The 15681-nt window shown below is 52.6% G+C and overlaps 1 protein-coding gene across 3 annotated transcripts in view; it reads right to left on the reverse strand.

The window, feature by feature from the left end:
* Window positions 1–15470, reverse strand: part of Rai1 (retinoic acid induced 1) — a 99628-nt gene extending 84158 nt beyond the window's left edge. For all 3 annotated transcript variants that reach the window (XM_038327346.1, XM_038327345.1, XM_038327344.1), the window contains exons 1-2: window positions 15073–15470; window positions 2330–2594 (exon numbers count right to left, since the gene is read on the reverse strand). The gene's annotated coding sequence lies outside the window, so the exon portion shown is untranslated. The remainder of the gene's footprint in view (window positions 1–2329; window positions 2595–15072) is intronic.
* Between the last annotated feature and the right edge of the window lie 211 nt (window positions 15471–15681).

Raw genomic sequence — 15681 nt, forward strand, 5'->3', positions numbered from 1 at the left:
CCACAGACAGTAAGGATTTGAACTTGAGCAAAGGTGCATAACCAGAAAGCCCTACTACCATATGGGACAAAGCCAAAAGGAGCAGCAAAAGAGATGAGGAGGAAACCTTCACCCATCTAGGATGATAAAATTGGAAATTTTGAATGAACTGCTAAAGGATTCACTCCAACATCCTAACCAATGGGTAGACTTCAAAATAGGTATGAAGCAGCTAGTTGTGACGGTTCACGTCTACAGTCTCAGCAGTTAGGAGACCAAGGCAGGAGGATGACCACGAGCTGGAGATCAGCCTGAGCTACATAATGAATTCCAAGTCATCCTGGACTACAGAGTGAGACCCTGTTTCAAAAACAGTAACAACAACCAAAAAATAAAACAACAGGAATTAGGTTTGTGTGCTGCATGTGACAAGAGGACCCCACAGGCCAACATACAAGCATAGTAGCTATGGTTGGTCACTAACAGGTATTCATAAATATTAGTCATATGAATAAATGAAAGAATGCATTGAAAGTAAATGCTCTCTGGTAAGGGGAGGGGAGAAACAGGACCTATCCTCTGATTTCATCTCTTTAGTGCTTTCTTCAGCCCAAGTGGGGTGGCTGGGAAAGCAAAAGGGTTAAGAGGAGATGGCAGGTTGGGTCTGAGGCAATTGTGCTGTGTGGTGGCTCTAGGCATCACCTGAGAGAGAGCCTGGAGAATTCCAGAGGAAGCTATAGTCAAAAGGTATAGAAGCCGTGGGTGGAAGGGAAGAGCGCTTGGAGAGGAGCCCATGACTACCTGAGCTGCATTCAGCTCTGAGTTACATGGGAGGAGCCTAACTAACTGAGCCATTCCACAGTGCCCAGATTAGCCCCTAGCCAAGTCTAGGACTCCCATTTCCATAAGCAGTACTGCACTCTTCTTGGCCTCTTCTTGGCTTGTGAGCAAGGTGCATTCTCACACATGAATGCATGAGTGCATGACAACACAGGCAGGCAGGCTCTCCAATTACAGTCTCCCACCCTGGCCATACCTCATTATGGGCAGCGCTCATACAGACAACAGATAATTTCAGTGCCTTCATACAATAGGCCTGCCACACACAGCTGTTTACCAGATAAAATATATTATTACTATAAACAGTCACAATGGCAAAGAAAAACCCATGTTCTTTGTGGCCTTTCCTGCCTCCTCATCAGAGCCAAGAGGACCTGGGGCCCACTGCTGCCCTTTTACAACTGAACTGAGACCCAACGCCCTTTTCCCCAAATCAGAGAGCTAGCCCATTCCTCAGCTGCCAGCTGCTCTTCAAAGTTATCTGACCCCAGGGCCCTGAGCAGCCTGTAGGGTAACAAACAACACAGGATTAAGAGCATTTGTTCTTCCACAGGACCCAGGTTCAATTCCCAGCACCCACATGGCGGCTCACAACTGTCTGTAACTCCAGTTCCAGGGGCCCTGACACCCTCATACAGACATGCATGCAGGTAAACGTCAGGCCACTGCCCAATGGGGACAAAAAGTGGTGTGTTGGTGTATGTTTGTAACCCAGCACTTGGGAAGTGGAGGCACAAAGATTGAGAGTTTAAAGCCAGCTATGAAACACCAATACCAACAACCAAAAGGTGGAGGCTACAGCACAATGGCAGAGCCCCTATCAAACAAGCTTTGCGCTTAGTTCCATTGCTAGCACCACACAAATCAGGGGAAGAGTTCCAAAGCACCTCTTTCCTAACACAGAGGCCTCACTCCACATGGCACACATGCCGAGCCATACCCAAGAGAATCTACCAACCACAGCAATAGTCACATAATTATATATTGGTCCATAAATACATATATAGCCACCAACAGTACCCACTTACACATAAGAACAAACTCACATACTACAAAAGTCCTCACAGGTAACTAAAACATGTACAAATTGGGACCCTGTCAAAATCACCAGCCCCTTTGTTTTTTAGTCAGCAGATAAAGTAGCACGTATCTGTAATTAACACTGAGGAGCCTAAGGCAGGACGATTACCATGAATGTAAGGACAGCTTGGACCACAGAGTGAGAGCCTACCTCAAAAAACTGAGGGTGAAAAAGACTGACACAACTATGTACTCACATCCACAGACGTGTGCCCATCTCCTCAGGTGGCTCAATTCCATACATGGGTGGTACCCAGCCCACAGGAAGGAACCCAGATAAATCAATCTTGTGCAGACAAGGAATCTCAGCCACAACCTAACAAACTCATCCATACAGGTAAAGTGAACCGGTTTTTAATAGCCACTATGTCGATAAGCTTATTAATAAAATAAAATGTACAGGACTGCTGGTTGCAGGCTCTTAACATACCTACAGCATCTTTTCAATAGTACACACTGGTGACGGCAGGTAGTGACCAGGCAGGGTCTGATGCTACTCCTGATGCCCCTGTGCCAGGAAAGCGACAGTCTGTGGTTTTCCATCCATTAAATTCAGCTGCCACCCAAAATGCAAGTTCAACATTCTTCTGTTTAGGAAGCATTCCACTCTTTAAGTCTTAGAAGCCTTTCCAGTGCAAACCGTCTAGCAGCTGAGATCCTCCAAGGCCCACTTCAGAGGACTTGGGTAGCTAGGACTGGAAAAAAAGAGGCTGGTTAGAGGGTGGATGGAAGCAGAGTAGTTAGAAGTCAGTCCTGGAGATTGGCTAGAAAGAGGAAGGTTGTACCCTGTGCTAGGCCTGCATGCCTCCAGTGAGGATATGGAGCTAGGACAGCAGACCCTGATTCTCAGCAAGTCCAGGCAAAAAGAGTAGTCAGGAGATGAACACAGGCCTCTGTGTCTGAGGGGAGGCTGTCTGGCTCTTGGGAGGTTAGGTCTGAGCCTTTCGAGTCTTGCTTGTCTGGCCAAACCAGTCTTTGCTTGAACCTAGGGCTCAGCAAGGGTGAAGAGCCTTCTGAGTCCCTGTACAGAACTGGTGGTTTCCTTGGCCTCTTATAAGAAAGAAAGACTCCTGGTCCAAGATACTTATTAGAGATTAAGGGAGGCAAGAAAGACCTACCAAGGGTTTGTGGACAGAGAAGTAAGCAGAGTGGCCACCTGACAGCTCAACAGACTGCCAGCTCTCCTCAGACTGAGACTCCCCATTCAAGGTCCCCCATAGATGCATAGGACAAAGGATCTCTTGTATAGCATTACAAGAGAAAGGCAGAGCATGTGCCTCATGTACCTACAGGAGTGGTGGCATATTCAAATGGACAGACCTAGCAGGGGTGACACTAATACAGGCAAAACACCTACCTCTAGAGACCAGAACATGGGTAAATCTCTTCCTTTTAACTTGTCAAATTTCCCAAAGTTCTATAATAAGCTTGTCCTCCTTTTATAGCAAGGGGAAAAGGCTATTAAAGTCACCAAGTGCCTTACAAATCCAAATATACAGCATGACTCCTTTATTCTTTGCATTTATTGTGTTCATCCCATATTGTTTCTCACATTCACATCTATGGAAAGCATGTCAGCACTGGTTCCAGACTGGTGGGGGGGAAGGGAGAGAGAGAGAGAGAGAGAGAGAGAGAGAGAGAGAGAGAGAGAGAGAGAGAAAGAGAGAGGGAGAGGGAGAGGGGGAGAGAAGGAGAGAGGGAGAGACGGGAGAGAGGAGAGAGGGAGAGGGGGAGAGGGGGGGAGAGAGGGAGGGAGAGAGAGGGAGAGGGGGAGAGGGAGGGAGAGAAAGGGGGAGGGGGAGAGAGAGGGAGAAAGGGAGAGAGGGAGACAGGGAGAGGGAAAGGGGGAGAGGGGGAGAGGGGAAGAGAGGGAGAGAGGGAGAGAGGGAGAGACGGGGGAGAGAGAGGGGGGAGAGAGGGAGAGAGAGAGAGAGGGAGAGAGAGAGAGAGAGGGAGAGAGAGAGAGAGAATATACACATATCCTTTTACCTCCATGTCATTGGCCCTTATATTTTTTTTGAGATGAAGGTTTTGTTATGTTGCACTGGCTAGTCCTGAACTCATGGGATCAAAGGGTCTTCCTTTGATCAAGGAGCTGGGATGACAGGCATGTGTGGGCCTGGCTCTCCTGCTTTTGAACTTCTCTACAGCCAACATACTAACTGTCTGATAACCTCATAAAAAACAAAAACACTGACTGGGAAGTTCCCCCCCACACACAGGACCTCCTTATTGAGGCTGGCCTCAATACTGCTAGCCTCCCAACCTCAACTTCCTTAGTGTGGGCAGTACAGGTGTGCACCACTACTACTGGGCTAGGTATGATATATCAAGATTGCTTGCATCCTCCTGCTTCCACAAACCTAATTTTAATCTGTGTGTGCCCTGAATGAAGTCGAAGAAAGGCAGAGTCCAGCTGCTTGAGAGATATTCTTCCTACTAAGCCTTAAAAACCAGTATTAAATTTGGCTGCCTGCTCCGTACAAGCAGAAGGGGCAGAAGCCAACTGAATTGGTTCATCTTATTGGACTAGAGGAAAGAAAACAGATTTGGGGTGTGAAGTTAGGGAATCAAAGCATGAAAAGCGTGTGGAGAAAGGGCAGTGTTAGAAGGGGGCAAACTTGGCAACAAAGTTCAGGAAGAGGTTTCCCCAGAGCAGGCGATGGGGCCCGGGCTCAGGAGATAAGACTGCGCCTCCCGGCCAAGCAACCAAACGGCTGCCAACTACAAGGGGCCAAGGACTGGGCTATGTCGAGGACCAGCGGGACCTCTAGGCCCAGCATTGCTGGGGCAATTGGAGTGTCTGCGCATTCCCCGTTCATCATTCGCGAGGCAACGCGCAAAGAAGCACCTAGTCTGTGGCGCGGGCAGGGGAGAGGGGCGGGAGCGGTATCCCTCCTCTCAGGTAGACTGCAGCACCCAGGCCAGGAGCCCCAAGAGCACCATCGCTGGTCTGGAAGCCACACCTCCAGTTTCGCGTTCCCGGAAAGGGGCCCGGCTCTGCCAGGGGCGGGGCCTTGGCTGCCGGTCCCAGCAGCGCGGAGCATGACGGGCCAGGCGCTGCCATAGCGACGCAGTGCCCGCCCCGCCCCGCCCCGCGCACCTCCCGGGTGGAACGCTGCCTAGGGGGGCGCCCGGGGCTGGCGGGCAGGAAGCGCGGGCGTCTGCCCTCTCGCCGCCCGTTTCGAGGTCGTGGAGAGGAGAGGAAATGGCCCCGGAGCAACCACACAGCTGCCTGATCGTCTGGCCGGACCGCGCTTCCGTGGATTGGGTCCTGGCCTGAGCCGCCTGGAGGCTGGCCCGTGCCGGTGTCCTCACTAGGATAATGAATAAAACTCCACTACCACTACTACCCGAGACGCCCCCTCACATTCTCTGTGGGGAAGCCAGTCTTCGTGCCTGTCCCCAACCCGGCGGCCTGCACCAGTGATGGGGCAATTTGGCTCCCAAACCTGGGAGTCCGCGACCCCCAATGCCTGTCACTGCATGGTAAACCTGCTTTCCCCTCCGCAGAGCTGCCTCCCCCACTGAAACGCCGTGTTCTTAGCTCTGAAAAGTCTATCTCTCCCTACTACTCCATTTCTTCCTAGCAGCCACAGGCAGCAAAGTGGGACGGGAGCCTGGCCCTGGCTAGGCCCATTACACTACTAAGGTGTGATAGCTCCAGGGGGTAAATTCGTTAGATGTGTTCAGAAGTCAAGCGGTAGGGCCCAAGCTTTGCCTGTCTACAGGAATGGGCCTCGTCACCCAGCTCGGGCTGATCACAGCCCAACTAAGGCCAGAAGCAAAGGCCTGAATTCCCATACCTCCTCCCTCTCTCGCCTACCACAAGCCTGGCTTCCCTTCTGAGCAGCCAATCTGAAGCCACACAAAGGCCTGTTTGTTTGCTTTCACTGCGACTCCCCCCTGGATCCTATGTCTTTTCTCTGCTACCTGCCGGCAGGGCTTCCTCTCTCAGCCGCCAGTGGGCTGAAGAGGAGGGGCGGAAGGAAAAGAGGGGCAGCCATTGCAGAAAGCCCTGCCTCATGATCACCCCCTTCATTCCTAGAATCCACCTCCCTAGTACAAGGGGCTCTCAGTTTGACGGCTTAACAACGGTACTGGAGCCCCTTCAAGGTGTCTTAGAATATAGGGTGCCAGCTGGGTGGGGAGACGTCTGGGTAGGGGGAGGCGAGCAGATAGGCTCACTCAGCCTCCCCCTCTCAATGTGAACAAGATTTGTTTGTCAGGAAGGCTGCCCTGGCTTTCCAAGCAACCTACAGTCTGCCAGGAGATATGGAGATGAACGGGACCATTGGACGCCTCATTGGAGCAGGCAGGATGGTGCCCGTTTCCTAGTTTCCACTCAGATGGTGGGTGCCCTCTCAATGCCTACCTTGGTCAGGCACCCCTAAGAGAATGTCTTTTGTCTCAGAAGCCCTGCACAGTCAATGTGAGCTGAAATAAGGCTTTCACAGGCAAAGAAAAACAAACAGCCACATTCCACACCACCTTCTCTACCTGCAGAGGGAGGCTGCCCTCTCTCCCCATTCAAATAAAGAAATTCGACACTGATATAGCACAGAGATAGGCAATCAGGCCTAGCTCCTCCACCAGGGCTCTTTTATTGCACCTTGCCAAGCTGGGTGGCCCAGGGCGGGTCCTTACCTCCCTGGGGCCTCTGTTTCCTTTCCAGGCTGAGTTTAACCCCTATTGCCACTTCCAGGATGAAAATATTGTGCACACCAGAGAGCAGAGGAAAACAACAGAAACAAAACCCTCCCTAGTCAGAATTCAAAATCCAACCTCAGGCCTCCAAACCTTAAAATGCTTCTTTCCAGATCACAGTGTTATTTCCCACCAGTGGATGAGATCTATGAAACGGTGAGTGACTAATACGAGGGGATAGGCAGTACGTAGGGTTAACATGACACTCAATAGTTGTGATTCTCAACTGGTTGAGGTCATGGGGGACCCTTAACCTTTATGAGCTTTAGTTTCCTTGATAAACCATACCAAATAGTGAGGCTTCGAGAGGAACACCCAAAGCCTGGCACAAAACAGGCACAGACTACATGACAGCCTCTCCTGACCATCACTTTCAGCATCCCAGGAGACAGGCCTTCACTCATCGGAGGAACCAACCTTCCCTTGCCTTTGCCTTCATCAATTGGCCCTGTCTGCAAGTACCTAATCCCCTCCTCCTCCCATCTCCATCCTCTAGAAACTTCAGGTAAAGACCATGGCCACCCCACCTGAAGTCCCTAAGCTCCCATTCTGCCCAGGAGACAGTGTCACCTCAAGGGAACAAAGCCAGCTCTGTCAACATTATGCTAAGTCTGACTTGGCAAACCCTCTATTTTTAGTGCTATTTTGAGCCACAGTGGGGATTTTCTGTGCTGTCTCAAAGGTATCACACACAGGATTGCTTCCCATCCCCACTCCTCTCTGTGCTTGACATGAAAATGTTCTTCCTTTTCTCTCTCCCCCCACCTACTAGAGAATATAATGCAAAGAAGGGCAAGCAGGTAGGCTTCAGTCACAGAACAGCCTGGGACAGCAATGGCCTCTATTCTCCCATACCTAACCTGATCTCCTCAATCTCCACAATACAACATAATGGGAGCTACAGTTCCTCAAACCAGAAGAGGCAAAAGGGTTTCTCCTTAGCATCTCCCTACCTCTGGAAGCTTCTCCCAGATCTCATAAGGCTTAGTCTTTTTCTGGCAGTCAGCCTTGCAATAACACCCTTCCCCTCCATCTCTGAACTTTAGCGATTGGGTCATGCATTAGACTACAAAGACTGCAGAAGGCCATCACTGGTTCTGCACTTTCCTTTTAGCTCAGTCCATCACAACTAATCACGCAGTTCTGATTATTACACAGTCCTATCTGCAATGCCAGCGTGTTCACCAGACTTGACACTTCAAAATGGCAGGATTATATATCTATGCAGCTACTAGCACTTTTGCAAGCAAGGCTTGTCGAGCCCTCAGTGCTATGTCTTGGCCAGCTGGTTTGTTGTTATAGTGACTGTGCACTGCAGAGTATTCTGCAGTATCCCTTAGCTGAGACAACCAAGAATGTCTCCAGACATGACTCAAACATTATCCAAGTGACAAAGTCACCTCAAATTGAGAGCCACCTCCCCATAGCCTATCCCAGTGTCCCTGAAATGAATGAATGCATAACTTCACTCCACTTCAGAACAGGTGGTTTTGATTTTACCTCTTATCCTAATCTCAAACATGGTTTACTTTCCCTTTCAGACTAGAAGCTCCCAGAAGGCAGGCCCATGACCTGAGTTATGCCAGTGCTAAACAATTACAACTATCGGTAACAGAGCAGTTAGCACACAAAAAGCAACTTTCCCACCCCAGATCTGGATTGCAGATGCTTTAAAAACTATGTGTCATAGGTACTTGCTTTTGCCAATTGATACATGAGGATGCAGGGGTTCCAAGAGGTTGGGGGGACCTGCCAAAGGACATATAGGAACAGCCTAATAGCCTCTGGTAATTAATGTTACTCAACTAGAAAACACTTTTGACTTTAACACTAGATGTCAAAGTTCCTTCTTCAAGGCTGAGGCTCACTTGGTGCTAAAGTTTGATCTTCAGGGATGAATACAGCCTCACAGGGTCTCCCTGAAATATGCCTCTACAGTCAAACAAGGTCAGCCTTATATTATCCTGGTAGCCTGGCTGAGGTAGAGTAGCAATGAGTGCTGGTCTAGGAGCTACCTGCTCTAGCAGGGCCAGGGACCACTACTGCTTTCCAGTGGGTGCTACCCCTGGCAATATGGCTAGGTTGACCTGTCCCAGGCAACAGTAAGTAAGAAGGGCCATTTCTGAAGAGAACACTTTGTATATATCAGACATTATGGTGCTTCATCTGTATGAACTCAGATTTTTCCATTCTGCCAGTAATCTTATAAGGAATGGTGTTCATTGCCTTTTACCTCACAGACAAGGAAAATGAGCAAAGGAGGTAAGTAACCTAGCCAGTAATATAACCTGGATCAGAGCCTAGGCAGCCAGGTTGCTTAGAACTATGCACAGGAGGGGCTGGACAGATGGCTCTGCCATTAAAGAGCACATACTGCTCTTCTAGGGAACCCAGGTAGAGTTCTCAGCACCCACAACAGGGCAGCTCACAATCACCTGTAACTCCAGCTCCAGAGTACCGGGCATATTTATAGACACATACCCACGAGTAAGCCATACTTTTAAAAAATCAACCGCAGGTCTGGAGAAATGGCTCAAAGGTTAAGAGCACTGGCTGCTCTTCTAGAGGACCTGAGTTCAATTCCCAGCAACCATATGGTGGCTCATAACCATCTGTAATGAGATCTGGTGCCCTCTACTGGCATGCAGGGAGAACACTGCATGCATAATAGATGAACATTTAAAAAAAATCAACTGCAACTCCAGTTCCAGGGGATCTAACAACTTCTTCTGGCCTCCATAGACAGCAGGCACATACTTGGTGCACAGTCATACATGCAGGCAAAACACTCATATGGGGGGAGGGAAAAAGGGAGGAAGGGAGAGAAAGAGAAAATGAGAACAAGAGAACACACACTGTGTCTTAGGGATGGCCATAGCTCTTAGACCCTGGAATATACAATTACTCAGCATAATGACTGAAAAAAGGAAGTCGGTTACACTGTCACCGAAGTCACACATTACTGGATACTGTCTTAGGGTCCACTGTCATCACTGGGGCAAAGTCCCTTTGCAAACAGAAACTGTGGCCAGAAGTCAGTCATTTTCATCTGCCTTCCCTCCACTGACCTTCACCTCACCAGAAGAGAAACAGGCATTGGACTCCCTGTTCTGCAAGTGAGGGTTAGAGGTGACTTTGTCGAGGGAAACAGTCATTGATGCCTTGTCCATGTTGCAGAGCTCTTTAGTAGGAAGAATAACAGTCCAGGGCTGGGGTACAGCACAAGGTTGATACGCACTTGCCTAGCAGGCTAAAGGCTCTACATTCCACTCCCAGCATCACAAAAATAAGTATGAATCCAAGAATAACAGCCAAGAGGAGGGCTGTGTACCAGCAGGACCCTCTTATGCTCATTTTAAAATGGAGGAAAATAGAGCCCCCGCCACCATCACCAAACAGTAGCTGATGCAGAATCTGAACTCAGGCTGGCTTCACCCAAAATTCATGTTTATATCCCCAAGCTATAGGGCTCTTTTTGCTTTTCATATCACAAAACAAATCAAGGCCATTGTCACCTTTAATGCTGGCAGCAATTCATAGTCCCATTTTTGACAGAAGAAACTGATGTTCAGGGAAAGGAAAATTGGTTCCCCTAAAGAAGTGGTTGGAATTTAGACCTTTTCTCTGATTCTTAATCTGGTGCTTACTGATCTGTCCCAAGAGAACCCACTGTGCAGATCAGCACAATCTCCCCTGCACACCCTCCTTCAACCCCTACAGGTCTCGGGCGGGTGTTAAGCAAACCTGCTTCCCAATCTCAGCAGCCCTCTCAGCTAGCAGCTGCCCCCACCACCACCACCAAGAAATGAGCAACATAGGCCTACAGACTGAACACAGTCTATCCTGTGCTGACACTGACAGCACTGAGTCCAGAGAGCAAGGGGAAGAGTCCCTGGCTGATTCCAGCATCTCACCACAGCTCCCAGCCAATGACATACCACATCCCTACCCTGGCTCTGGCACATCACTTACTTCCGTATCCTGGGCCCCGGTGCAGTCATTTTTCTCTCCACAGGACCCTATGTGCCATTCACCATCCAGACAGGCTACTGTGCAAAAATGGGGCATTTGCTGATTGTCTACCCAAGGTCCTTGAAGACTAATACTGGCTTGCTCAGTGTGAATACAGAAAGGATGCTCTAATCACAGAGCCAATGAACTAATGAAGGAATGCCCGATGTGGCCAAACCTCGTACACTGGCTGCTTTTTCCCCCTAAACATAAGTCTATCAATCTGTAGCAAGAACACCTCAATTCCTTTTGCATTCCCTTAAGTTTCCCTCTGTCCCACTCTCTCAGTCCAAGGTTGCCATCACCCCTGCACACCTTGAGCCCAGCACATCCCATCACTGTCTCTCCCACCCCTGCCCGTTTGAAAGGCTCCAGAACCAGCAAAACAAACTCTTGTCTTTTGGCAGCCAAGCCTCAGCCTGTGCCTGGCCTCCCCCGCCACCCCACCCCCCACCCCCGCCCCTGGTGTCACATTCCAATCTTGGGTCTTCAGTGACCCACCGGAAAGGGGCACAGCTCACCCTCATTCTTGGAGAAACAGGATGAGCCAGTTTCTTCCAGCCCCTGGTGGTGAGGGGGGGAGCAACTGGGCTCACTCTTTCTCTCTCTCTCTCTCTCTCTCTCTCTCTCTCTCTCTCTCTCTCTCTCACACACACACACACACACACACACACACACACACACACACACACACACAAGAGAACAGGCCCCAGCCAAAGATCAAAGGGACCTCTGAATGGCTGTGAGGTTCCAATCCTCTACACTTCACCTGGGGCCCTACCAGGAAGAATTCCTAGGTATCTGAGTTCTAGTCCCTAGTCCTGGCTGTGGGCCCTGGAAGGAGTCATCGAGACTCAGCTGCTCTAGCCTCATGGGCCAGGCAAAAGGGCCTATCATTCAGACATCCTCACTGGGCCCCTGACACAGACAAAGAGCGATGACTCATTCTCTTGGAGGTCAGAAGGAGGAGACAGGATGTCTGTTTGGGTCTTGGGAGGCAGATGAAGGGCACCCAGGTGGAAAGGGCAGCCCAGGCAAACTCAAGAGGCTGGCACGAAAACAGCTGAGCTGAAAGGAAGGTGGTGTGCAGGGGCAGAGCAGAGGACACCAGAGAGGACCCCAGGAGCATGTGAAGGACCCCAGGTGTGCCTCTGTTCAGAAACCCAAAGGAGACTTCAAAGTTAGCTGCTGGGGTTTGGAAAGATCACTCCAGTCTCACCTGGGAGGTAACAGAGAAGCCAAAGAGGAAGCCATGCACGACGGCTCCTATACCATTTCTCCTGAATCAAGTGTCCAAAACACAAAAGTCTCCCAAGAGCAGCAGGCATGCTTCTCCTCTCTCCTTTCCTACCCATGCTCTATGGTGTATCACCTGCTCACACCCCGTCTTCTGTGAAGATCTTGGTTGTTACTTGGGTCTCATATACCTCTGGGGAATATTTCATGCTTAGACCCTAACACGGCTTTGAAAACAATAGGTCTTTGGGACAGTCCATGTTCTCTGGAGCCTGGCATCCAGAGCCTGCCCCAAGGAGAACCCTGGTCTAAGGGCATTGTTACCAATGCACAAAGCTCCTCCTCCCTTGGAGCCACAAACATACATAGCACAGCCCAAGTAGCTTGTTGAAGAAAAAAAAAAAGCTATGTGCTGTCGAGGACATAGAAGAGCAGTTATGGAGCAGTGAATACATACCAACTGGCTGTCTCGGCATCACTGACCTAACCATCCATGGATACCTATAGCTTAGGCAGCACTGGGATTCCCATTATACAGATGGAGACACTGAGGCCCAGAGTGATAAACAACTCCCTCAGCAGATGGCGAAGCCAGCAGTCAACACAGAGTCTGGCCCTCATCCACTACCCTCCTATGCAGAGAGGAAACCGGTGTTGTAGACTAAGAGAGCTGAAGGCCAGGCAGCATTCACACACACCTTTAATATCAGCACTTGGGAGGCAGAGGCAGTAGGATCTCTGTGAGTTTGAGGCCAGCCTGGTCTACAAGAGCTAGTTCAAGGACAGCCAGGGCTACACAGAGGAACCCTGTCTTGAGAAAACAAAAAACAAAACAACAGGGGGGGGAGGGGGACAGACAGACCTAACGACCTGGGGATGTTTTCATGTGGGGAAAAATAAAAGTATGTATTTGTACATAGCCTCTTACACACACTGAGAAGCAGAGGGTGGAGGATACACTCAAACTTTACAGGGGCCACCCGAGCTGAGGATCTTTCGCTCTACACAGTCTTTGCTATCTGCATTTTTCACAGTGAGAACCTCTCTACATGTTACTTGAGCAATGAAAGGAGAGAGCAGTTGTGGGGTCTCAATTACAGTTTGTCGAAGGAATATACAGCAGGTCCATTTCCTAGGCCTGCTTTTTCAAGTTTGCTGTGATCCATCGGTGGCTGTGAAACACTGATTTCGTAGGTTACAACCAGTCCTTTTTCTAATCAAACAGACTAGAACAGAACTGTCAGAGATCAGCACACACACAGGAGGGTCGCTAAACTCTGGCTTTCGCTATACAGTCCTTTGCACATGGCAGTTTTTATGGTTTTTTTTGGGGGGGGGTGTGCGCGCACGTAGCAGGATTTCATCACGGGAAGGGCTTTTTAAATCAATGGTCTAGATTTGGGGCCTAAAAGGGAATAAGGGCCCTCGTGCAGAGGCCTCGTGGACCAGTGGGAAGAAAGACACTTCTGATGCTGGAGGCCCCTCTGCAGAAGTCAGAGGGCTGCCTGATTGTCAGGGAAGATCGCATTCTGCCCCCTCCTAAGATGGCTTCTGAAACCTCAATCACCCTATGCACTCTCTTCTCTAAGGAATGACGAGGGCCTCGCCAGACTTCTGGGGAGGCTGCCTTGGAACTAGGATGCCTGTGTCTATGCCTTGTTCTTGGGCCCCACATACCCTCTGGGGTGTTGGGAGCAGGGGTGGGAAACTAGATTACTCTTCAGCTCCAGATCCCAAGGGTCACGTCCCAGAGAAACCTCTGGAAACAGCTGTGTAGTCAGCCAGGAAGGGCCTCCACTCCACTGCCCCCCCACCCGAGCCTGACTGGAGCTGAGAGAGGAGTGTGTGCAGAATGGGGGAGGAGAAGGCGGACAGGATAGGAAGCAGAGCTCCCAGATCTGAGCTCCCATCGCGCTGGCGCCTCCACATCACAGCTTGCCTGGCCCCACTCTCCACCCGCCTCCCCTCCCAGGGCAGCAGACAACTAAAAAAAGATAAAATAAAAAGAAGTAATTCCCCTGCTCTGACGTCAGCGCGAGGTCTTAACAGCCCAGCAGCCGCATGAAACTAGATTGCAACCAGATGTAATGCCCTTGAATTCTCAACACAGCGCTGCCGTTGGAAAAGGGGATGGGGTGGGGGTGGGGGGCGCGGGGCCCGCTAGAACCGCGACACAGGCGCTGCGGGAGTGCGTGCGGTGGGCTGGGAAGCGCCGCCCTGGGCTCGCCATGCAGGCACGCAGCCCCACGTCCCCAGTCCTCAGGAGCGTTTTACGCTTGGGTTTAGTCTATTCGGAGCCCCCACGTTCAGGGTTCTCGGGACGAAGGCACAGCTCCTAGCCGCACTCCCGCCCTGCTGTGTGAATGAGCGACTGAGAGCCCCAAGAGGAGCGGGGTCACTGGGAAAACGGGCGCCCCAGGAAGCTGGGGCCGCCGCGACCTGGAGTCTGTCTTGTGTTTCGCTTCCTTCCCCTCTGGCCCTCCTTGAAGGCCTCCGGTTGTGACCAAAGCTCCAGATGTCACCCCCGAGCCCTGTAAGCCCTCGCCCCTGCCGCGCTCGACCCGGAGCCCCACGGGTCCCCTAGCCTCCAAAGGCGTGGGACTCGGCCTCGAAAGAACCGACGGGCCTGACTGCCGAGCCGCTTTCGGGAGAGCACCAGGCTTGCGTGTCCCGGGCTTTAGCCGGTGGCGTCACCCCGAAAGGCCCGTGCGCCCCGGGCCTGGCCGCGACGGAGATCCCGGGTCCCGGGGACAGCTTCCTACTCAACGCGGGGCCTGCACACAGGCCCGGGCGGGGACAAGCGGCGAGTGCCATGTCCTGTGTGACCACGAGCGGCCCTCGCAGCCCGGACACCCGAGAGCGGGCTACGCACCGAGCTGCCGGCTCCCCGTCCCCACCCAGAACGCACTCACAAAGCTCCCTCGGGCCCGCGCCGCGCCGCCCCACGTCCCCGCCCCACACTTGGTGACACTGGGCCTCGGCTCCCAGCGCCCGCTCCCAACCGGCCACCGACGATCCAGAACACCCTCCTGCAGCCCCTACACGGCCACCGGCGGCCTCACGCCGGTGCCACACAAAGCCAGGCCGCGCGACCCCGCGTCCGCGCCCCACTCGCGCTCGGCCCCCGCCCCCGTCCGGACCCCGGCCAGCGGCTGGGTCCTCACGCCTCGCACAGCCCTCCGCCCAGGTCCTTGTCCCCGCGCCGGGCGCCCCGCTCACCTCGGCACCCGCTCTCACTCCGGGGCCCGGCGTCCGGCACTGCTACTTCGCGGCCCTGAAGCCCGCGCGCCCATGGGTGTCGGGCGCGGCGGCCGACCAGGCGGGAAGGAGGGTGGGCCGCGGCGCCCCCTCCTCGGACCGCGACGCGGCGGGTTGCCAGCTACCTTCGCCGCCGCCGCCGCCGCCGCCGCCTGGCTCTGCGAGCGGCCTGTCCGAGCCCAGGCGCGAGCGGGGGCGGCACCGGGACGCCCGGAGCCGGCGGCGCGCGTAGCGGGCCTTGACCGCGCACCCTACCGGGCCTGCCTGGTGCCCGCGGGAGCCTGAGAGAAATGCGATCCCCTCCACACAGGAAGAGCGGCGGGCGGGCGACGTGCGGGGGGGAGCAGGAGAGCGAGAGCGCGAGGAAAAAAGTTCCCGGGCGGCCAGGCAGCTCTCGCTCGTGGCCTCGGGTGCCAGGTGGGCCGTTCGCGCCCCGACAGCGCCCCCTAGCGCCCGCGCGCCCCACAGCACGCCCCGTGTCCGTCTGGGGGCTGGGGCTTGACGGATGGCCTGAAGGTGCAGCCCAGCAAAGGGCCTGGGGAAGAAAGGCAGCAGGATTTGGTCTGGTCT

Source organism: Arvicola amphibius, chromosome 4, assembly GCF_903992535.2.
Source record: "Arvicola amphibius chromosome 4, mArvAmp1.2, whole genome shotgun sequence".
NCBI classification, from domain to species: Eukaryota; Metazoa; Chordata; class Mammalia; order Rodentia; family Cricetidae; genus Arvicola; species Arvicola amphibius.